A 25,875-nucleotide genomic window follows, 5' to 3' on the forward strand; every position below is an offset into this window, starting at 1 on the left:
CGTAGTTCGGCTAACGCACGCCGAAACAAAACACACGCACAGACGCTGAGACGTCAAAGTAAACACACAAATGGAAACAGACTACCAATGGCTGGTCTTACGTCCAACTCCACAAAAGAAACACAAACAGGAAACTGAATGCCAATCACTGGGCTTACATCAGACTCCAAACACACACACACACACACACACACACACACCGGGAAACCGAATGCCAATCGCTGGACTTACATCAGACTCCAAGCAAACAAACACACGCAGGAAACCGACTGCCAATCGCTAGACTTATGTCAGACTCCAAACAAACAAACCACACAGGAAACTGACTGCCAATCGCTGGACTTACGTCAGACTCCACACCCACACACAAGAGGTTAACAAACAGACAAGCTAAAAGGGAGTCTGGAACTCGAGCCTAATAACTGTCAAGCAAACACACACAAAAAAGAAAATGGTGCCCGGAGAGATCTCGCACGATCTCCTGCCTACGTACCTCACCTGGTATGAGGATCAGGGCAACGTAGTTCCCCTTAACAGGGAAAAAACTTCTATCCTGACCAGAGACTAGGGAGATAACAAGCTACTAGGGAGACTACGACTCGAGCCTAGAAGTTGTCATGCATACGATCCCTAAGTTGAGGTCTCTAATCCTAACTTGCACAGGGAGCAAGCTAGCCTAAACAGCACATCAGCAAACACAAGCACAAGAGAGCAAGCACACACACTATATGCAAACAAGTGGCTCATACAAGGCTAGGCTTTAGTCAAGGGGTCAAATCAACCTCGACAAACAAGCCAACTGGAAAGGGGTGTTTTTTAGCTCTTAACCCTAACATTGAGAGTTAGGGTGAAGCAGATGAAATGGTAGATGAGGGTAAGACCTCATAGCTCTTATCCCTGGCCTGGGAGAGCTTCAGACAATGAAAATGTGGGAGTCCAGAATGTGGGACTCTATTCCACATGACTGACACAATAGGATTTTGGGTTTTTATCCAAAGTGCATCAACACATGGTGTGAGCAGGATGAATGACACAACTGAGTAGCAGGGGATGGATTGCACATCCCTTTTATCCAATGCCTCTTCACTTAGGAGGTCTTTATATGTACAAGGCACAAAGATAAACAAGCAAAAACATTGCCTCTGAAGGAGGGCTTCAGACAGGTGCCTGCCAAAGTAACATGACATGTCTTCCAGACTACATGGAGATCAAGGAAGTTACCTAAGAGGTATGCCAACCACAAGCAAAGCAAATTTCAAATGAACTTAAAGCAACTTAGGTACCTGTGTAAACAACTAAACAAATCAGTACAACATTCAGACAAACAGACAACAGTCAATAACAAACAGACAATCCCAATGTACAACATATAAGCCATAAGGCAAACTCAAGTGAATTATCCTCAACCTACAAAACAACCAAATGTTAGCAATCAATAGCAAATATCAACATTCAAATGGTGAAGTAACATCAACCATGGAATTTGGGTGCTTGGTCCTGAAATTCAAAACTCACATGTAAGTCCAAACCCCTAGGTCCAAGCCTAGGGTCAAAAGTGAAGAAAAAATTCAAAACAGGAGCTAATTTTCAACACAATGCAACTTCAAACACATATTAACATGTCCTAAAAAGGACCAAGTCAAAATCATCAAGCAAGTCCATGTAATAAGCAAGGGAAGTCAAAGACAATTTCAAAGCATTCAAATGGACATTGAGAATGAAAATTCCAAATCAAAACAGAAATGACTCAAATAATTCTGGAAAAAATCATGAGCATTCAAAACATTCAAACTGATCATCATACAAAAACTCCGAATCAACAGAAGTCATTTGATATGGAAATTAAATTGCACAAGTTGATCAACCAAATGTGTGACACAAATTGTCAAACCATGCAAACATGTACATAAAGCAGAAATGGAAAATGAGAAAAATACCAAACCAAGCCTAAAACATCCATCAACATGTTAGGAATTATCATGCAAAATTTCATGTCCATTGGAATAAAATCAAGCATTTCATGACAAGATGAATGGAGCAAGGTCACAAATGTACACATGATCACATATTCTAACAAAAATCAAAATCCAGCCATGCACAACTTCAAAATTTATCATCATCAAATAGAGGACATCTTAATGAACAAGTAGCAAAAAACCAGGGATTTTTTGGAGCATTTTTCAAATTAATATGATTTTCTAAAATTGGCAAAATATTGAATTAAAAAAAGACTAAGCATGTGGAATTTAGGAGGGAAAAGCCAAAAGAAGAATTTATTTGAAATAGTGGTGCCGGCCAGGATCGAGCTATGTAACGCGCTAGCCAATTAGAATGAGTGCTTGGCACGAAACGGCGCTGTTTTACAGGAAAGCCCTAGCCTCATGCTAGCGACGGACAGACGCGGACGCTAGGGCGTCGCTAAGATGAAGAACATCATCTTCCTCACGAAGATGATGAATGAACAGTAACAACGTTCAAGAATTATTCTAGAATTTCCAGAATTTTTCAGATTTCAATTTTTTTTACATCATTTCAAAGTTCATGCAACGCAGGTTTCGAATCCAATAACAATTCACACTAATTCAACATGAATCTTAAGAAACAAATCAAAACATTCTAGATCTACAAAATTTCAATTCCACATAACTTTGTCAATAATGCACCAAATCATGTGAAATTTCCACCAGAATCATCAGCAAGGCAAGATCTACATTAATATACACATAAAACAGAGAAATAAAAGGATAAAAAATGTGACCTCTTGAATAGCAGATTCTTGAAACGCACGATCCAAGGCCTAGCAAGCTTCCAATCTGCTCCTGAAGTGATGTATTAAAGTTTGATGAAGGAATTAAGGCTTGAAAGCGTGTAGATCTAGCTCAATTCTCACTTGCCATGGTTATGTTCTTGAACTTCAACTGCACAATTTCCACACGAATTCCACAATCCAAGGCTTGATCTGCACTTAATCAACACCAGAGAACAAGAATGTGGAAGAATATTGCAATGTTCTTTGAAGATTTTTCAAGTTTTGGTTGAGAGAAAAAATGGAGGGAAAAACTTCTAGATCTAAAAAAATGGTGAAAATGATTAAGCTCCCCCAAATTCTGTTATGATTATCAATATATACTCTGTCCTAATCTCATTTAAATTAAAATTAATCAAAGTTAATTAGAGATTAAGCAAAATAAGGGTGCATGGCAAAAATTGGAAATTTGGTGGTGTGTGAAGCATGCACACGTGAACAGTAACATTTGCTTGATCAAAGTCACTCAAAATCATTTTTAAAACACATTGGCAATGGTAAAAAGTTCATGTAATGCACCATTTTTAAATTTTGCAATTTCCCTCCAAAATGGGCATGGATATGCAAATGATCATGTGATGACATTTTATGCAATGTGATGATTGATTTGGAAACTACATGTCATGAGAAGCAAAGTGCAAAAAGAACCACCAAATTTGGAGTTATGAATCAAAAGTTATGCCCTTTTGAAATCCCATGCACACTTGGCAATGATTTGATCATATCTCCTCAACCATTCATCATAAATTCATGATCTTGGACTTTTTGGAAATGGGAGAGAGAGATCTTCAACTTTCATGTTGGGCAAAAATTCATTTGAAGCTTCTTTGATGATGCAATATCAAGTTGAATTTGAGCCAAAAACTTTCCATTTTTGGAAACTTTCAATTATAGGTCACTTTCCATTTTTTGAAAGTTTTGATTTGGCCTCAAATTATTCAAGATAGGCATTTGACATGACTAATAAGCCCCTTTTGAACATGAATGAGACGTTGAAACTCATTTCTCCACCTCCTAGCCCTCAGTTGACTTTCTGGTTGACAGATGACTTAGAAGTGCTCTGATCAGCTTAAGCCTCAACCACTTGAGGAATTGGCTCCAAAATGAACCCCTAGCTCTAATAAGCTCTTCAAAATGATCATGTGATCCACACCATCCCCAAATACCTCATCTCCTTAAAGATCCCTGACTGAAAGAATGCAACTGATTAGGGTTGACCAGAGGTCAAAACCTTAATCCCAAGGAACCTGAGCATGAATTCTGAAACCTTTGAGGATGACATAACCATGATGATGATGATGTACCCTTGCAATCAAGATAATGCTCAACCTCCTTGAAGAACCAAAAAAACCCTAATTGAAGCCTAAACCCTCAGATGGTTGGTGATCAATTTATGGAGACCCTCAGGCTTGAACCTCTTAACCTCTCTATCTTCTGAGAAAGACTTAGGAGGATGACTTGTTTATTTTCACATGATATGCAATAATGCAAATGCTTAATGTCCTACAAAAACGAAATGCAATATGCTAAGCTAGTCCCAAGAGAGGAGGGCAAATTTTGAGGTGTTACAGCTGCCCTTATTCAATCCACTGTGAACCTGTCGATATGAACAACCTCGGCTTTCAGATGATCAGGGTGAAGAGTGATTGAATACCAAGAACAGACGAACAATTTGCACTCCGCTGGGGATTATTATATTTTTTCTTTTCTTGAACCCCGAAACTTTCTGATTGATTTTTTTTTGCTTTTCTTGAACCCCGAACAAATATTTTCTTTGGGGCGGATGATCCCGGATCACCGCATTTGAACCCCGACAACTTCATATTACTCTTGTTTGCCAAATCATGAACCTCGTTCTCCATTTTCTTGTGATAATTCCGTTGGCCATGCCGGAAATAACACCAACCACCACTCTGATGGCGACATATCAGAGGGTATTCGACCAGACATTTACCAATGACTGGGAAGGAACTCGACGTTTACTGGCATCGAACAATGATGTTTACTGACACAAAAGAAATGATATTCGACCAGACATTTACTGATGACTGGGAAGGAACTCGACGTTTACTGACATCGAATAATGATGTTTACTGACACCAAAGAAAGGATATTCGACCAGACATTTACTGATGACTGGGAAGGAACTAGACGTTTACTGACATCGAACAATGATGTTTACTGACACCAAAGAAAGGATGTTCGACCAGACATTTACTGATGACTGGAAAGGACTCGACGTTTACTGACATCGAACAATGATGTTTACTGACACCAAATGATGTTTACTGACACCAAAGAAAAGATACTCGACCAGACATTTACTGATGACTGGGAAGGAACTCGACGTTTATTGACATCGAACAATGATGTTTACTGACACCAAAGAAAGGATATTCGACTAGACATTTACTGATGACTGGAAAGGACTCGACGTTTACTGACATCGAACAATGATGTTTACTAACACCAAAGAAAGGATATTCGACCAGACATTTACTGATGACTGGAAAGGAACTCGACGTTTACTGACATCGAACAATGATGTTTACTGACACCAAAGAAAACAGACTCGACCAGACATTTACTGATGACTGGGAAGAAACTCGACGTTTACTAACATCGAACAATGATGTTTACTGACACCAAAGAAAAGATACTCGACCAGACATTTACTGATGACTGGGAAGAAACTCGACGTTTACTGACATCGAACAATGATGTTTACTGACACCAAAGAAAAGATATTCGACCAGACATTTACTGATGACTGGGAAGGAACTCGACGTTTACTGACATCGAACAATGATGTTTACTGACACCAAAGAAAAGATACTCGACCAGACATTTACTGATGACTGGGAAGAAACTCGACGTTTACTGACATCGAACAATGATGTTTACTGACACCAAAGAAAGCAGACATTACGGGGATCGACACGACACTTACCGGGATCGTAGGGATGACATCTACATATGTCAAAACCAGGCAGACGCTTGCCGGGGACTAACTGGGGAATGTTGTTGATCCAAAATCACGATGCTGAACTCCTCAGAGTAACACCTTCCAACTTCCATATCGCACGACAGAAATCTCCTCCAGTATCGCACTACTGGGGAATGCCATTGACCCAACGCCACAATGCTAAACTCCTCAGAGTAACATCTTCGAACTTCCATCTCGCACGACAGAAATCTCCTCCAGTATCGCACTACCGGGGAATACCGTTGACCCAACGTCACGATGCTAAACTCCTCAGAGTAACATCTTCCAACTTCCATCTCGCACGACAGAAATCTCCTCCAATATCGCACTACTGGGGGGAAATACCGTTGACCCAACGTCACGATGCTGAACTCCTCGGAGTATCATCTTCACCGGCCGGCAAAACCCATTCTCGGATGGTAACCACGGCTTGAGTAACTGATGCTTGCAATGCTGAGGCTGATCTTCCAACCAAATAAACCGATTCTCAAACGGTAACCACGGCTTGAGACTAGCTTATGCTGATGCAATGCTTATGCATGATTCTTTTTCAGCGTAATGCTCCATAACTATGGAAATGCTACGCAATTAGGTATGCAATATGCTATGCTTATCTAAATGATGAATGCATAAAAAGTATCCCCCTCAAGGGACTCTTCTGGGGAGCTCGAGGCACTCTGCTGAGGAACTCGCTAACGCTCCAATCTCCACCCTGCTGGGGGAATAGCACCGCTGCTGGGGAAAGGACCACCCTTACTAGGGATGACCTCCACTGAACCCGATCCACTTGGGGACTTCGCTGGGGAAGAAACTACCAACGCACTCTGCGGGGAAAACAACAATCTTCGACTCGTTGGGGAACTTAACAAGCTCCGCCATGCTAGGGGAAACAACTACCCACAGACACCTCCGTTGGGAAATAGCAACCTTCAGGCCTGACTGCTAAGGAAATACCGATCTAAAACCTGCTGGGGATATAACCATCCCGACCCTGCTAGGGAAGACACACACCTTGAATTTGCTGGGGAGGTAACAATCCCAACTCTGCTTGGGGAAATAAGGAAAGTCCGGCACAGAACACCCGTCGACTCGTCGAATCATGGTATTCACCATCTAACCACAGTGTCAGCTTTCCACTTTTGAGAGCTCCCAGACTCGTCTGGACTTTTCTGATTCATCACCTTGTATTCTCGACTTCTCCGTACTCCACGGAGATCGAACTCCTTGGATTCATACAAACTTTCCAATCTCCAGACTTTGAAGAGTCTTCTTGATTAACCTTCCAGGATCGTCGTACATTCTTCCGTCGCCTTTTCACCGTTCTTCTATTCCTCTTGTCCCTGACTGGACTCCACGGGGATCTTTTGTCAAAAGCTTCATATCACAACCTGCAAGTGAGTGAAAATCTCTAACAGCACCTGCAAAAGAGACCGTTAGACAAAAACGTGCCCCAGGCGTGCCAAAATTTCAACACCTAGGTCACTCAACCTTCCGAATAAGATTTCAAGCTTTCAATCTTATAAGCATGCATAGGGAGGGACCTCCATGTATCAAAATGCAAAGATTCTTTATCAAAATAAACGGATGTTTTGCAATCAAAGCGGTAATGAAAACAAAAACAAAATTATTTGACTGAATATGCATTTTATTGATTGGAAAAAGTGTGGCTTAAACCGAGCAATACACAGGAAGCAATTCCTGAAAAGAGGTAATTGCGCACAAAAGGAAAATCTATCCTAATGGCAATGTGAAACCGTGATCTCATCGAGTTCCAACTCGGTTACACCCCATATGTCCTCAAGACTCTCCGTGCTTTTTGCCTTTTGAACAAGACGCTTCTGACTGATCCCTACCGGGGATTATCCATGGTGTCTTAACCAAAGATACAAACGATCATGCTAGACGCAGTTGTTCGTTTCAATCCTTCTTTTGCCTGGACCGCCCTTTCGGGTTTTCAGTCCACCGGGATACCCTTTTTTGCCCAAGCCGCCCTTGTGGGGTTTTCGACTTGCCGACTGTACATTTTTTTTCTTCTTTTTATCCCTAATTTTTGCCCGAACCTTTTCCATTTTTTTTTCGGTTCGCCGGGATGCCCATTTTTGCCTGGACTATTTTATTCTTTTCGTCCAGCGGGTCTCTTTATACGAAGTATTTTTTAACTGCGTCCGCATTCACAGGGAATGGAAAATCCTCGCCATCCATGGTCGTCAACAACAAGGCTCCGCCAGAGAAAACCTTCTCGACCACGAATGGACCATCATAATTGGGTGTCCACTTGCCCCTACGATCGTTCTGAGAAGGAAGGACCCTTTTCAACACCATATCTCCTACGCGATACACACGAGGTCGTACCTTCCGGTCAAAAGCATGCTTCATCCGCTGCTGGTACAACTGCCCATGACAGATGGCCGCCAACCTCTTTTCCTTAATCAGGCTCAACTCCTCATACCGAGTCCTTACCCATTCAGCCTCTTGCAATTTCACGTCCATCAGGACTCTCAAAGAGGGAATCTGAACCTCAACCAGTAACACGACTTCCATTCCATACACAAGAGAGAAAGGCGTTGCCCCAGTAGACGTGCGCACCGAGGTTCGGTACCCATACAATGCAAACGGCAACATCTCGTGCCAATCTTTATAGGTCACGACCATCTTTTGCACAATCTTCTTAATATTCTTATTAGCTGCCTCGACCGCCCCATTCATCTTCGAAGGATAAGGAGAAGAATTGTGATGCTCGATCTTGAATTCCCGGCACAGTTCTGCCATCATCTTATTGTTCAAATTAGAACCATTATCGGTAATGATTCTCTCGGGAACCCTATATCTACAAATAATGTCTCTCTTGAGGAATCTGGCGACGACCTGCTTCGTCACGTTTGCATAAGAGGCTGCTTCCACCCACTTGGTGAAGTAATCAATAGCCACCAATATGAACCAATGCCCATTCGAAGCCGTAGGCTCAATCTTTTCGATCATATCAATGCCCCACATAGCAAACGGCCATGGAGACGACATTAAACTCAACGGATTTGGAGGCACGTGCACCTTATCAGCCTAAATCTGGCATTTATGACATTTCCGCACGAAATTGAAACACTGTGCCTCCATTGTCATCCAGTAATACCCAACTCTTAACAGCTTCTTCACCATTGCATTCCCACTGGCATGGGTACCAAACGACCCCTCGTGAACCTCTTTCATCAATTGGCTTGCTTCTTTATCATCAACACATCTGAGCAAAACCCAATCGAAATTTCTCTTGTACAAAACCCCATCCTTGTTCATATAGAACACCATGGCCAACCTCCTCAGAGTCTTTCGGTCCTTTTTAGATGCTCCCTCAGGATACTCTTGGGTTTCCAGATAGCGCTTGATATCGTAATACCACGACTTCTCATCATCAGGCGTTGTGTCAACAGCAAACACATAAGCCGATCTATCCATACGTCCGACCTCAACACTTGGGAACTGATTCCACCAATGTACCTTAATCAAGGCGGCCAGAGTAGCCAAAGCATCTGCCAAAGGATTCTCTTCTCTAGGCACATGATGCAATACCACCTTGGTGAAAAACGTCAACAATCTCCTCGTATAATCCCGGTATGGAATTAAATGAGATTGATGCGTATACTATTTTCCGTTAACCTGATTCACAACCAAAGCTGAATCTCCATAGATAACTGTAAGACCCCAATTTTGTCCCTAAGATCCCTCATGGCATCATATCATAACATTTCATTGCCTCAAGGATCATTGGACACCTTGCTTCCTTCCCTGTGGGTGGGATCCTCCTTTTGAGAGTGGTTCTTGATCACCAAGCATTCCTTGCATTTGTATGTCATTGCTTTTCCTTTAATCACTAACCAAAAGTACAAAAATATGTCATTAACCTTTGTTACCTGCAGCTGAGGCATTTGCAGGTCAAGCAATCAAAGGCATTCATTGAGCAATAGATGGTGGCCATTCTTGAGAAATTGGACCCCATAATCATTATCAAGAGTTCATATGAGCTATGATATCATTTTAAAGCAAAATCCCAAGTGGTAGAGGCTTGAATTTCATCAGAACATTTTCAGGTCAACTGAAAACCTAGAAAGTCAACAACAAAGTCAACTGTGGATTTGGAGGTGGGAAGTGATTAGAAATACTTCATTCATGTTCAAACAAGTCTCATTTGACATTTCAAACATCAACCTTGAAGAATTTAAAGTCAGGTCAAAACTTTCCAAAAATAGAAAGTGACCTATAATTTGAATTTGCCAAAAACGGAAAGGTTTTAGCCCAACTTCAACTTCAAATTACATCATCAAGAAAGCTTCAAATGAAATTTTGTTGAACATGAAAGTTGTAGATCTTTCTCTCCCATTTCCAAAAAGTCCAAGATCATCAATTTCTCATGTGTGGTTAAGGAGATATGATCAAATCATGGCAAACTATGCATGGAACTTCAAATGGGTATAACTTTTCAACCAAAGCTCCAAAATGGATGGCTCTTTTTGCATTCTTCTCCTTTTGACCTCTAGTTTCCAAATCATGCATTGCGTTGCACAAATTATATTCATATGAGCATTGGCTAATTCATTGGTTTTTTGGAGGGAAATTTTAAAATTCAAATTTGGTGCATGGCTTGAACTTTTTCCCATCACCATTAGCTCCAAAATCAGATGTTAAGTGAAATTGGAAGGAATTTCGTGCACTGTTCATGCATGCATTTCATGCATAGAGGTGAAAGATCAATTTGCACTTACACTCCATAATTTGCTAATTACAATTAGCATTGGCCTAAGCATGATTAAAACAGGTTTAGCATTGCATATATAAACTAAAACCTAACTGTTTTCAGCATTAACAATTCATTTTTTCAGATCTAGATCCAAATCTCTCAAAATTCTCTCTCAAAATTTCTTCAAAATTCTTCAAACAAGATCCATTTCTCTTGATCAATTCATATTCCTGAAGCATTCTTGAGCAAGTTTGAATGAGAATTCAAGAGAAACCGTGCCTGTTTTGTTCATAATTGAAGCTTGAAAGCATCCATGGCAAATCCAAAATCCGTTGGATTCAAGTGTATTTGAACTTCAATCTCTCCATCAATCATCCATACAAGCTTCATAGAGGAACTTTGAGCCATTGCAAGCTTCGAATCACACGAATTCCAATTGCTGCTCTTCAAGAGGTCACCATTCGAATCTCTTATTTCTCAAATTTATCATGATATTGTTGTAGATCTAGGTTTGCTGATCATGCTGAGCTTTGAATCATGAATTTTAGTGACCTATTGGCTGAGTTATGGTAGATTAAAGATCCATGCATGAAAATTGATTTGCTCGATTCTCTCTTAACATGTGGATTTATGCTTAGTTATTCATTGATTGTGAATCTCCATGGAATATACTATGTGATGATGTCTTTAATTATGATTTCTGGAGCAATTGTTCTTGAGCTCACATGAACAGTTACTGTTCATCTTCTTCACGAGGAAGAAGATGAAGTCCTGGCTTTGGCAACGCTTTTGATTCGTTTATGCAACATAAAACCGTGGCCTGCATGTTTATCCTAGGGTTAGCTTCCCATTGGTCCATTTCGATTGCCATGCTGCGTTCTGATTGGCTCCCTCCTTTGACCGCGCGTGTTGACCAGGCCAGCGAATAAATGAAACGCAAAGTTTCACGCTGCTGGCGCCATTTTTTTTCAAATTCAAATTAATATTTCATTTTTAATCCATTTTTGTGTCACATGTTTATTTCATTTGTACTCAAACTTGCAAAATTCATATCAATTCGAAAATTAATCCAAAAATTACCATGTTTTTTGCATTATGATCCTAATTCTCTCTAGTTTTTTATCATCATGATTTTACAAGTTGTGCTTGGCTGGATAATTTTTTGTGCTAGAATGTTTGAACATGTATGCTTATTTGACCTTGCCATGCTTATACATTTGTGAAATGCTGGTTTTTAATCCAATGATTCTGAAAATTTGCATGATGAAACTAGACACATTGCTTGACATTTTGGTGTTGATTTGGTATTTTTATCAATTGTCATTTCTGTTTTATGATTGTGCTAAGTTGGTGTGACAATTTGTGTCACACCTTTTGATGTTCAACTTATAGGATGTGTTTGCTATGCCAAATGATCTCCAATTGTTTTGATTTTTTGTATGATGCATGTTATGAATGTTGTGATTGCTCATGAATTTTGTTGGAATTATTTGAATCATTTCTGATTTGATTGAGATTTTTCATTCTGGTTGATCACATTTGAGCTTTAAAATTGCCTTGAACTTCAATTGATCATGAAATGCTTTTGGTTAATGATATTGATGTGAGACCTTTTGGAATGTTTCAAGATGTGTTTGAAGTTGATTCATGTTAAATTTCAGCTTCTGTTTTGATTTTTTTCTCCACCTTTGACCCTAGGCTTTGACCTAGTGGTTTGTTGCTTATCTTTGAGCTTTGATTTCAGGTTGAACATTCAAGTTCCATAGTGGTTGATGCTCCATCACTTGAGCATTGATGTTTGCCTTTGATTACTAATCTTTGTGTGTTTTGTAGGTTGATGTGAACTCATTTGAGTTTGACTTTTGGCTTACACATTTTGTACATTGGGATTGTTGGTTGCATATTAACTATTGTCTGATTGTCTGAATCTTGTACTGATTTGTTTGATGTTTCCACAGGTACATAAGTTGCTTTAAGTTCACTTAAACTTTGCTTTTACTTGGTTGCTTAACCACTTAGGTATACTCTCTAATCTTCATGTAGTCTAGAAGACCTACTGTTATTGGTAGGCACCTGTCTGAAGTCCTCCTTAAGAGGCAATGCTTGTGATTGTTTATCTTTTGTGCCAAGCAGGAAAAGTCCTCTTATGAGGCAATTGGCAGATAAAAGAGATGTGTAGTCCATCTCCTGCTATTCAGTGTGTCATTCACTTTGCTCACACCATGTGTTGATGCATTGTGAATAATAACCCAAGATCTTATAGAGTCAAACCATTTGTGGAGAAGAGTTCCTACTTTTTGAACTCCCACACCTTCTGTTATTCCAAAAGCTCTCCTTGGCCAGGGATAAGAGCTATGAGGTACACCCCTCATCTCCATTTCATCTGCTTCACCCTAACTCTCAATGTTAGGGTTAAGAGCACAACATACCCCATTCCAGTTGGATGTAAAGCCTAACCTTGTTTGAGCCTAATTGATTGTATATAGTGTGTGCTAATTGACTTGTTTGTCTGCTTACTTGATTCATCTGTGCATATTTGCTTATGTGTGCCTTTGTGCATTTATCATCATTAATTGTACATCATTTCATGCTCATTGTTCATATCTTTGTGACACTTTTGTTTGTCCATTGAGGAGTCAATTGTAAGTCCATTTATTGGCAGTTGTTTCCTATGATCTGGAGGGATTTGGAACTAAGACCATTCATTGGCATTCCTTTCCTTGGAGTCGAGTGTAAGACCATTCATTGGCAACTTGTTTCCTTTTGCTTATTGTATTTGTTTTGCTTGTTGTATGTGAGGAGTCAATTGTAAGTCCATTTATTGGCATTTGTTTCCTATGATCATTCTTTGGAGATTGGTATAAGTCCATTGATTGGCATCCGATATCCATTTTGTTTTAGGAGATTAGTGTAAGTCCATTGATTGACATCTGGTATCATTGTTTCTTTGTTTTAGGAGATTGGTATAAGTCCATTGATTGGCATCCGGTATCCATTTTGTTTTGTGAGATTGGAATAAGTCCATTGATTGGCATCCGGTATTCATTTGCTTTGTTCATCTGTTATTTGTAGTTGTTGCCTATTTCCAAAGGAATCACTTGGATCATCTACATATGATCTCAAGAGGTGAACAACTAAGAAGTTTTACATCCCTCACCTCCCACTTTTTGTCTCTTTAAACCTCCATCTTTGCATGTTAACTCAAACTTGAGAACTATTGTGCAAACATTCTCATCACTTTTCAAATTAGAAACCTAGGCTTTAAGCCTTTGACTTTCAAAACTTCATTTTCATAATACTTCTTTTGAATTGAATTCTAATCATATCTTGACCACTTTTGTGAATAATCCTAATTGGTTAATTTCACTCATTCAATTGTTTTGTGGCTTTGTCAATTCTTAATAAGTTTTCATACATTAGCCATAAGTTTGATTTATCCTAGTTGGTTGATGTTAATCTCACCTTTTGTCCTTAGTGATTGAATTGCAAGACTTTCTTGCTTATTATAGGGTTAACCCCTCACTAGCAAGTTGAAGCTTTTCTCACATGGTGGACTTGTTGTTTGTATAAGGTTGAGTTTTCTCCCGTGGATAGCGAAAGACCTTAGGGCTTTTGTTTTAAAATGAATCCACTCATATTTTGGAAATCTTTTAGCCGAACTACGGCGTTTTGATCCTTACCTTCCATGGAAAGGTACGTAGGCAACGGGTTTATCCGTTCAAACACAAAAATAATAAAACTTGTATATTCTTATCTCATCCTTTCAATCCATGTTTGCACAATAAATATTTCATAAACAAATAACATGTCATACAACAAGTTGTGAAAAGGGCTCCCTAGGAGTACCTAGGACGTTTTGGGTGCCTAACACCTTCCCATTGCGTAATTAACCCCTTACCCAGATCTCTGATCTTTTCATTAGTTTTCTATGTGTAAAACTTCTTAGGCTTTTGTTCGCTCTTTAGCCATTCCTTTGGATAAATAAAAGTGCGGTGGCGACTCGATTCTTTGTATGCTTTGCTTTTGGTTTAATCAATAAATCATAAAGTGACGAATACACCGCTACAATAACAAGGTTCTTGATCCGCAAATCAATCGCCTCTTCAATCCCCAGGATACAAGCTTCGTATTCAGCCACGTTGTTGGTGCACTCAAATGTTAGCCGGGCAGCAAAAGGAATGTGGGATCCTTTCGGCGTAACCAAAACAGCACCAACACCGCTACCATTCACGTTAACGGCCCCATCAAACATCAGAATCCATTCGGATTCAGGGTCAGGCCCCTCCTCCGGGATTGGTTCCTCACAATCTTTCGATTTGAGAAACATGATGTCCTCATCAGGGAATTCAAACTTCATCGGTTGATAATCCTCAATGGGTTGCTGGGCGAGGTAATCAGACAATACGCTCCCCTTGGTTGCCTTCTGAGAAGTATACTGAATATTATATTCAATCAAAGTCATTTGCCATCTCGCAACCCGTCCGGTCAATGCTGGCTTTTCAAACATGTACTTGATCAGATCCCTCTTGGAAATCCACAAAGTGGTATGAACCAGCATGTACTGTCTCAGTCGGCGAGCAGCCTATGCCAAAGTACAACAAGTTTTCTCGAGCAGTGAATATATTGTTTCACAGTCGGTAAACTTTTTGCTAAGGTAAATTGCATGCTCTTTTCGACCAGACTCGTCATGCTGCCCCAATACACACCTCATAGACTCCTCGAGGACTATCAAGTACAGGGTTTATGGTCTCCCTCCACAGAGGCACCAGAATCGGAGGCTCCTGCAACTTATTCTTTTATTTCTCAATGCCCCTTGGCAATCATTATTTCACCTGACCGTTTGATCTTTTTTCACAACAGCTTGAGTGGGTTCCCACGTGGCTGTTAGATGAGATGTGAACCGTGAAATGCAGTTCAATCTACCTAAGAAACCACGAACCTCTTTTTCTGTTCTCGGTTCAGGCATTTTCCTGTATGTCTTTTTTTTAGCAGGATCAACCTCGATTCCTCTTTCGCTTACAATAAGCCTAAGCAACTGACCGGACCGCACTCCGAAAGTGCGCTCACTCGGATTCAACCTCAGTTTGAATTGTCTCAACTAGTCAAACAACTTGGCCAGATCTACCAGGTGCCCCTCTTCTGTTTGGGACTTTGCTATCATGTCATCAACATAGCATTCGATTTCATGATGAATCATATCATGAAACAAAGTCACCATGACTCTCTGACACGTGGCACAGGCGTTCTTGAGACTAAATGGCATCACCTCCACTCTTGTCACTCGCCTCCAAGGCGGCCCCAACCTTTATTTCCTTTCAGACCTCCTCAACGCTTGGATTGACAATCTCAACTCACTCCTTGTGCGGTTGAATCACCTTCTCCTCTTGTCTCAACAACCTGGCTAATCTTCCAGTAGATCACAATCGTCTTCGTCTCCTTCTTTGGCATGATAGATCGAATTGTCGAAGTCATATAAAGGTGTAACCGAATTGTTATCAACAAGATCCGGAGAATAAGGGCTTTAGAGCTGGAACGAGACAGATCAAAAGAAAGAAAAATGAAAATAAACATTGCCATTTTTATTTTTGTTTTTAAACTGCAAAAATAAGTGAAAAACAGGGAACACCGCTTTTAATGTGAAAAACATCCATTTATTAATGATGTAAAACATTGCAAAATGATGCACATGAGGTGGCCCTTACAATGGACCATTACGTTTCGGGCAAAACGTATGGCTTTCATGCATATAGAATTAAAAAACAGAAATACCACTCTTCGTGTAGAGTGACAGTGATGATCTTTTAGGCCTTCCAGTTCTGGACTCCATCCCTGGTACGCACGGTTTTATCTACGAGTCCAGCTCACAGTCACTGTCAGTCTCTTTACCCACCGCACAGACGTGATCTGAATCTTCAGCAATCACACCCACCATCACCTGACCATGCGCCGGCATGGGATTAGCATTAACATTCGGAGATGGTGCAAAATTGATGGCCTTGGAGTCTACCAAGTCTTGGACAACATGCGTAAAGGCTCTACAACCCTCAATATTATGCCCTGGTGTACCAGAATGGAATTCACACTTGGCATTCTCATCATAATTAGGGGGCCTCTGATCTGGTCTTACCGGAGCCATCGTCCTCGGCTGAACCAACCCAAGATCCATCAACTTATTAAACAGAAAAGCATATGTCACGGGTGGCCTATCAAACTGACGATCAATCCCCTTTCCTCTCACTTGGTACCCAGCTCTCTGTGCTCTCTGTTGAGGTGGCTGATGTTGCTATTGTACTGATTGATTACCAGCAGGAATGGTTACCGCAGCAGTGTGCTGGTAGTAACGATCCCTATCGTGTCCCCTTTGGGCATATACAACACTCGATTCACCCTCATTCTTGCGCTGACCGTTCCCAAATGGCTTCTTTACTCCAGATGACGGAGCATTTCCCTGTATTTTTCCCATTTTCAGCTAACTTTCAATTCTCTCACCAGCCACTACTATGTCTGCAAAGCCAGTGACGGGACAACCCACCATTCTTTCAGCAAAAATCCCCTGCAGGGTACCCATGAACAGATCAGACATTTCCCGATCCACCAGTGGAGGTTGAACTCTGGCAGCCAACTCCCTCCATCTCTGTGCATATTCTTTAAACCCTTCATTAGGCTTCTGAGACATACCCTGCAGCTGGGTACGACTAGGAGCCATGTCAGCATTGAATTGGTACTGTTTAAAGAAAGCGTCCCCAAGATCCTGCCAGCTCTTGACATCTGATGATCTCAACTTGGTATACCATTCCAGAGACCCGCCAGACAAGCTGTCCTGGAAGAAATACATCCATAGCTTCTGATCCATTGTATAAGCAGAAATCTTTCGAACGAAAGCCTGGAGATGAGTTTCCGGGCAAGAACTTCCATTGTATTTGTCAAACGTGGGCACTTTAAACTTTTGCGGGATCACAATCCCCTCAACCAGCCCCATGTTTGTCATATTGATAGCCCCAGGAGTGGCATGGCTTTCCAGAGCCTTGATCTTCTCTGCCAGCACTTGAATTTCCTTATTTGGCGGCGGAACACCGTACTGACCAAACTGTTCGTTCAGCACAGAGAACTGATCTTCCTCTCTATCCTCCTCAGCCCCAAAGAAAGGAGGAAACTGATCATCCTTCAGATTATTGCCCATAGGACCTGGTATACCGCCTACAGCGAAACCAAAACCTCCCCCATTGTTGATCACTACACCAGTAGTAGTCTTCCTTCCGGGGTCACCACCGTCCCTAGAACCACCAAGACCATGGTTGGAAACACCCTCCTGATTATTACCACTATTGGCAGCAGAAGCCCGCTCAAGCTTCTCCACTTTCTCAACCAACGCCTTCTGCCCCAAGGCGAACCCTTGCATAACATTGATCAGCTCACTCATCTTCTCTTTCAGTTCGAGAATATCTGCGTTGGATGTATCCATCAGTTTGGGTCTGTTGCGTCTGGTAGGGTATCTGTGTGGACGTGCTACGTGCAAGGGAATGATTCGGCGTGCGCGAGCAATGATTCCTGTGTCAATCAAACACGTTAAATACTGACACCTGCAAAACAGAAGACATGTTAATATGACTCACGCATGAATGCAATGTTTATCCATATGAGGAACACTCTGTCTTTCGATCCTGGTTTCATCGAGATGGGTAATAATTTGACAACAATATTCTGACATCAGGATGTCTCTCAACCGGGATCTCAATCGAGAATGTACCCTGAGTATGGATAGACATGAGTTAGATGCGGATGAATGCAAAATGTGGATGATGTAGATGCATGAATTCAATGCACTGTGCCATCCTCCAAGTCATCTGAACATCCACTGCACAGAGTTACGGTCTCGAAACTGATCACAACCATCTGAGGTACTGAGTAACCATAAATCCGACTTGAGAGTTCCGAAATAAATGGAACCTGAGGATATACCACCATCATCACTGAAAAGCCACTGATCTGATAACCACGAAATCATCTGAATCAACCCAGGGAATCCTGAAATAAACGGATCCCCACTGATAAATACCGCGGACAGAACTCCGGCGTCTTAGAAATAAATCCATAAATCCGACTTATAAATAGGACCCAAATCAAGAACTGAACCATTAGTCACCGTCAAAGTCACCATCAGAACATGCATCTGTAAGAATCAACCCTCCCCTCACAGGTGAATTCTAACAAGGTCATCCTAAGGCGGATAATGGTCTCGACAATCAGACAAGATACTCAACGGGTTTGCCCTTTCGGGTGTGCCGCTGCAGCTCTCATAAGACCATCTAAACCAAAGATCCGGGAAAGAACGGTCATCGAAGTCAACAGCTCAGCTGAGGTGACTCAACCAAAGTGGATACTCCACAAAGGAAGAGCACTCTCAAATGAACCTCGTCCGGCTTGTGGTATGTCACGTCGCCAAAAAACATGTTGACCTAACATGAGAGGCAACATGAGACCACACTAATCCTAGGTGTATACTCGGGCCTGGGTTTTAGCCCCACTCAGAACACCCACCCCAAAACAGAGGAACCAACCTGTACAGAAGACAGCACAATGATAGTATGATGCATGTAAACATATATGCAAATATATACACAGTATAATAATCATAAATGCAATAAATAAAGCAACACAAGCAACCTAAACTATCCTAGAGAGCGCTAGGAGTGACTCGCTTAGGGAAGATGGACCAGCAAGAGGTCAACTTCTATAAGTCCCCAGCAGAGTTGACAACTGTCGCATCCGCGAAAAACAACCGGCGGGAAAAACAAACAAACAGAGCCGCCACCGTGCGTTATTTATCCCAAAAGAGGGAAAGGAAACGCTCAAAGTAAACCTGGAAAGGAAATGGTCTTACGACCGGAGATTACAAGGTACGGGAGTCGGTTACGCAAGGGGAAGGTATTAGCACCCCTCACGTCCGTCGTACTCGACGGGATCCATGCTCAAAAGAATAGAATAATATTGCTAAATAACTGCTCAAAAAGAATGCACGCACACTGGAATAGAACACAGATGGAAGAAGATGGAAGCGGACTCGGCAGGATGTCGCATCCTGGTCCTACGTAGTTTGTCAGAAACAAACATCAGAGTCAACGTAGTTCGGGGAAATGGGGAACGGGCTCGCTAGGATATCGCATCCTATGCCTACGTATCTCATCTGGAATGAGAATCAGAGCTACCGTAGTTCGGCTAACGCACACCGAAACAAAACACACGCACAGACGCTGAGACGTCAAAGCAAACACACAAATGGAAACAGACTGCCAATGGCTGGTCTTACGTCCAACTCCATAAAAGAAACACAAACAGGAAACCGAATGCCAATCGCTGGGCTTACATCAGACTCCAAACACACACACACACACACACCGGGAAATCGAATGCCAATCGCTGGACTTACATCAGACTCCAAGCAAACAAACACACGCAGGAAACCGACTGCCAATCGCTGGACTTATGTCAGACTCCAAACAAACAAACAACACAGGAAACCGACTGCCAATCGCTGGACTTACGTCAGACTCCACACCCACGCACAAGAGGTTAACAAACAGATAAGCTAAAAGGGAGTCTGGAACTCGAGCCTAATAACTGTCAAGCAAACACACACAAAAAAGAAAATGGTGCCCGGAGAGATCTCGCACGATCTCCTGCCTACGTACCTCATCTGGTATGAGGATCAGGGCAACGTAGTTCCCCTTAACAGGGAAAAAACTTCTATCCTGACCAGAGACTAGGGAGATAACAAGCTACTAGGGAGACTACGACTCGAGCCTAGAAGTTGTCATGCATACGATCCCTAAGTTGAGGTCTCTAATCCTAACTTGCACAGGGAGCAAGCTAGCCTAAACAACACATCAGCAAACACAAGCACAAGAGAGCAAGCACACACACTATATGCAAACAAGTGGCTCATACAAGGCTAGGCTTTAGTCAAGGGGTCAAATCAACCTCGACAAACAAGCCAACTGGAAAGGGGTGTTTTTTAGCTCTTAACCCTAACATTGAGAGTTAGGGTGAAGCAGATGAAATGGTAGATGAGGGTAAGACCTCATAGCTCTTATCCCTGGCCTGGGAGAGCTTCAGACAATGAAAGTGTGGGAGTCCAGAATGTGGGGCTCTATTCCACATGACTAACACAACAGGATTTTGGGTTTTTATCCAAAGTGCATCAACACATGGTGTGAGCAGGATGAATGACACAACTGAGTAGCAGGGGATGGATTGCACATCCCTTTTATCTGCCAATGCCTCTTCACTTAGGAGGTCTTTATATGTACAAGGCACAAAGATAAACAAGCAAAAACATTGCCTCTTAAGGAGGGCTTCAGACAGGTGCCTGCCAAAGTAACATGATAGGTCTTCCAGACTACATGGAGATCAAGGAAGTTACCTAAGTGGTATGCCAACCACAATCAAAGCAAAGTTCAAATGAACTTAAAGCAACTTAGGTACCTGTGTAAACAACTAAACAAATCAGTATAGCATTCAGACAAACAGACAACAGTCAATAACAAACAGACAATCCCAATGTACAACATATAAGCCATAAGGCAAACTCAAGTGAATTATCCTCAACCTACAAAACAACCAAATGTTAGCAATCAATAGCAAATATCAACATTCAAATGGTGAAGCAACATCAACCATGGAATTTGGGTGCTTGGTCCTGAAATTCAAAACTCACATGTAAGTCCAAACCCCTAGGTCCAAGCCTAGGGTCAAAAGTGAAGAAAAAATTCAAAACAGGAGCTAATTTTCAACACAATGCAACTTCAAACACATATTAACATGTCCTAAAAAGGACCAAGTCAAAATCATCAAGCAAGTCCATGTAATAAGCAAGGGAAGTCAAAGACAATTTCAAAGCATTCAAATGGACATTGAGAATGAAAATTCCAAATCAAAACAGAAATGATTCAAATAATTCTGGAAAAAATCATGAGCATTCAAAATATTTAAACTGATCATCATACAAAAAATCAGAATCAACAGAAGTCATTTGATATGGAAATTAAATTGCACAAGTTAATCAACCAAATGTGTGACACAAATTGTCACACCATGCAAACATGTGCATAAAACAGAAATGGAAAATGAGAAAAATACCAAACTAAGCCTAAAACATCCATCAACATGTTAGGAATCATCATGCAAAATTTCATGTCCATTGGATTAAAATCAAGCATTTCATGACAAGATGAATCGAGCAAGGTCACAAATGTACACATGATCACATATTCTAACACAAATCAAAATCCAGCCATGCACAACTTCAAAATTTATCATCATCAAATAGAGGACATCTTAATGAACAAGTAGCAAAAAACCAGGGATTTTTTGGAGCATTTTTCAAATTAATATGATTTTCTAAAGTTGGCAAAAAAATTGAATTAAAAAAGACTAAGCATGTGGAATTTAGGAGGGAAAAGCCAAAAGAAGAATTTATTTGAAATAGTGGTGCCGGCCAGGATCGAGCTATGTAACGCGCTAGCCAATCAGAATGAGCGCTTGGCACGAAACGACGCCGTTTTGCAGGAAAGCCCTAGCCTCATGCTAGCGACGGACAGACGCGAACGTTAGGACGTCGCTAAGATGAAGAACATCATCTTCCTCACGAAGATGATGAATGAACAGTAACAACGTTCAAGAATTTTTCCAGAATTTCCAGAATTTTTCAAATTTCAAATTTTTTTACATCATTTCAAAGTTCATGCAACGCAGGTTTCGAATCCAATAACAATTCACACTAATTCAACATGAATCTTAAGAAACGAATCAAAACATTCTAGATCTACAAAATTTCAATTCCACATAACTTTGTCAATAATGCACCAAATCATGTGAAACTTCCACCAGAATCATCAGCAAGGCAAGATCTACATTAATATACACATAAAACAGAGAAATAAAAGGATAAAAAATGTGACCTCTTGAAGAGCAGATTCTTGAAACGCACGATCCAAGGCCTAGCAAGCTTCCAATCTGCTCCTAAAGTGATGTATTGAAGTTTGATGAAGGAATTAAGGCTTGAAAGCGTGTAGATCTAGCTCAATTCTCACTTGCCATGGTTATGTTCTTGAACTTCAACTGCACAATTTCCACACGAATTCCACAATCCAAGGCTTGATCTGCACTTAATCAACACCAGAGAACAAGAATGTGGAAGAATATTGCAATGTTCTTTGAAGATTTTTCAAGTTTTGGTTGAGAGAAAAAATGGAGGGAAAAACTTCTAGATCTAAAAAAATGGTGAAAATGATTAAGCTCCCCCAAATTCTGTTATGATTATCAATATATACTCTGTCCTAATCTCATTTAAATTAAAATTAATCAAAGTTAATTAGAGATTACGCAAAATAAGGGTGCATGGAAAAAATTGGAAATTTGGTGGTGTGTGAAGCATGCACACGTGAATAGTAACATTTGCTTGATCAAAGTCACTCAAAATCATTTTTAAAACACATTGGCAATGGTAAAAAGTTCATGTAATGCACCATTTTTAAATTTTGCAATTTCCCTCCAAAATGGGCATGGATATGCAAATGATCATGTGATGACATTTTATGCAATGTGATGATTGATTTGGAAACTACATGTCATGAGAAGCAAAGTGCAAAAAGCACCACCAAATTTGGAGTTATGAATCAAAAGTTATGCCCTTTTGAAATCCCATGCACACTTGGCAATGATTTGATCATATCTCCTCAACCATTCATCATAAATTCATGATCTTGGACTTTTTGGAAATGGGAAAGAGAGATATTCAACTTTCATGTTGGGCAAAAATTCATTTGAAGCTTCTTTGATGATGCAAGATCAAGTTGAATTTGAGCCAAAAACTTTCCATTTTTGGAAACTTTCAATTATAGGTCACTTTCCATTTTTGGAAAGTTTTGATCTGGCCTCAAATTATTCAAGATAGGCATTTGACATGACTAATAAGAACCTTTTGAACATGAATGAGATGTTGAAACTCATTTCTCCACCTCCTAGCCCTCAATTGACTTTCTGTTGACTTCCTAGTTGACAGATGACTTAGAAGTGCTCTGATCAGCTTGAGCCTCAACCACTTGAGGAATTGGCTCCAAAATGAACCCCTAGCTCTAATAAGCTCTTCAAAATGATCATGTGATCCACACCATCACCAAATACCTCATCTCCTTAAAGATCCCTGACTGAAAGAATGCAACTGATTAGGGTTGACCAGAGGTCAAAACCTTAATCCCAAGGAACCTGAGCATGAATTCTGAAACCTTTGAGGATGACATAACCATGATGATGATGATGTACCCTTGAAATCAAGATAATGCTCAACCTCCTTGAAGAACCAAGAAAACCCTAATTGAAGCCCAAACCCTCAGATGGTTGGTGATCAATTTATGGAGACCCTCAGGCTTGAACCTCTTAACCTCTCTATCTTCTGAGAAAGACTTAGGAGGATGACTTGTTTATTTTCACATGATATGCAATAATGCAAATGCTTAATTTCCTACAAAAATGAAATGCAATATGCTAAGCTAGTCCCAAGAGAGAAGGGCAAATTTTGAGGTGTTACAACGTCATTAGCAGAATAACCAGGTTCTACCTTTCTTTCCTATCTTATGTTGTTGCATTGGGGACAATGCAAGATTTAAGTATGGGGGAGGAAGCTTTACCGCTTTTTATTTACCACTTTCTAGTTAGATTTAAATTATTGTTATTTCTTTTTGTTATTTTATAATTTTTGGTTATTTTAGTTTTTGTTAAAGTGTCAGTCGAGTTAAATATCAATGTGTTGTCGAGTCTTTATGCGTGGTTTCCGTTATTTACTAATTCTCCTATTTTACTTAAGCCATACAATTTTTTTACAAAAATCTAGACTTAGAGATACACTGCATCTTTTGAAAATTCTGAACTATAAATCAAACTGAGGTTGAATTGTAGAGATTTGGAAAAGCTTTATAAGATCGGTATCGCTTTAACACCTTAAATCTCCCGAGTATAAGATCGATTTGAGTACTTGTCACGCCATAGCCTTAAATTCTATCCTTTAATATTTCCTTAAGTAGTTTATCTAGCAGTCATCACCATCTTAAGCACACACTACGCAAGAAGTCGATGCAAATAAGTGTATGATTTCAGGCTTAAAAGAAGAAAAGATTACAAAATGTATGAAAAACGTTGTTCCCTCTAAGTTAGGTGATCCTCACCCGGCCATTTAGTCCAACGGTATAACCATCTTCAAATGTTATTTGAGCCAAAGTGCGAAAAAGAAAGAAAGAAATAATGATGAGATCATAGTCACTAACAGACTATCTTGCTATGAATGTGAAAGGATAACGTGCTTAATGTGATTACGCCAGAATGAAGAAGGATAAAAAGAAGGTTTAGTAAGGTAGGCTTAGGCATGACAGCATGATTCATATTGGTTTGTATAGGAGGGAGACTTATGGTTGCAACATTGCGACTATGTGTTCTAACGATACCATTAGTATGGAAGTAAGTACATGTTAATACAATTTGGAACCAAAGTAAAGTTTACAGACTAGAATGAGTATCCGAATGCAACTGTGTTTTATACGAGTCTTGATAATATATGCTGCAAATATTTTATAAAACTTTTTATGTACGCGACATTTGCTTGAGGACAAGCAAAGGTTTAAGTATGAGGGAGTTTGATAACGCGAAAACGTATCGTATTTTTGGCTCCATATGCATTGCTTTTTACTCGATTAACACTTATTATTACACAATATTTTATGTTTATTGCAGGTATTTATTGATTAAAAGGTTTACCACAAGAAAAATGGAAAATAGCAAAAAGGAAAGAAAAAGGCAAGAAAATAGAAGAAAATGAGGTTTCCAAAGGGATAATGGGCCACCAAAGTAAATGGGCTTGTGGCACCCATTATCCAAAGAGTGTGGCGCCCGCCACATAGGCCCAAGAGGGAGGTGGTGCCCACCACCAACCCTTGAGAAGTGGCAGTTTGTTGCTACAAAGGTGGCACTCGCCACTCATCATGAAGCTAGGGTTGTGGTAACCGCCACAACCTAGTCTTCCTGCATTATCTCCATTTTTTTAGCCACGATGCCATTACCTTGCTACAATTTAGGGATTGTGGAAAGAGATATAAAAGTTGGACCTCTCAGACTTGCTCTCTCTCTTCTTCCAATTTTGAAGTTTACGCTTAATTTTTATTCAGCAGTATTTTTCTTTTAGTTTTCTTGGCAATCTCTTAACATTGTAAAAGTGATAGTTTCTCCACATCGGGGACTATTACGGTTTATTATTTTTTACGCATTTGGGATTCAATTGTAAGGATTATTCATTGCCAAAGCGTGCCGGAA

This window comes from Lathyrus oleraceus, chromosome 4 (assembly GCF_024323335.1).
Source record: "Lathyrus oleraceus cultivar Zhongwan6 chromosome 4, CAAS_Psat_ZW6_1.0, whole genome shotgun sequence".
NCBI classification, from domain to species: Eukaryota; Viridiplantae; Streptophyta; class Magnoliopsida; order Fabales; family Fabaceae; genus Lathyrus; species Lathyrus oleraceus.